The sequence below is a fragment of the Microtus ochrogaster genome, chromosome 10 (genome assembly GCF_000317375.1).
Source record: "Microtus ochrogaster isolate Prairie Vole_2 chromosome 10, MicOch1.0, whole genome shotgun sequence".
Lineage (NCBI taxonomy): Eukaryota > Metazoa > Chordata > Mammalia > Rodentia > Cricetidae > Microtus > Microtus ochrogaster.
Window position 1 is genome coordinate 36,141,952 of NC_022016.1, and position 538 is coordinate 36,142,489.

A 538-nucleotide genomic window follows, 5' to 3' on the forward strand; every position below is an offset into this window, starting at 1 on the left:
CCCAGGATACGCCACGTCCCAGGGTGGAATCTAGAGCTTTGTTTGATGGAGGTAATACCGATTGAGCTCATTTCACACTAGGGCTCCCTAACCTTTCCAAGGAAGCACCAGCCCCAAACTCACTGCGGGTCGAATGAAGAGGGTGTCCTTTGCTACATCGTGAGTTCACCACTCCTCCAGACTAGGTTTCCAGGACCCTGGGGTACCTGCAAGAGGAGGATATCAGAAGAGGGTCTTAGGAGAGAGAAGCAACTAGTGTGTGGCAAATGGTGGGCAGCAGGGCACCTCAGAAAAAGCTAATAAGTGTAGAACAGGTGGGATCTTGGCCATATCCAGCTGGGAGGCAGGATGAGGCTTGAATCCCTGGCACACCTTCTCTAGGCTGGGTGGGTTCTGGTGCTACCACAAGGGGTTGAATGAAAATGGGATGGGGGACCTCTGTGAGGGTTTGGTTGGTCCTGAAGTCCTTGGCAATACTGAGCCCATATGGCTTGTGGGGCTTGCATAGACAGCGGGAGGACAGCAGGGACCTTGAGAA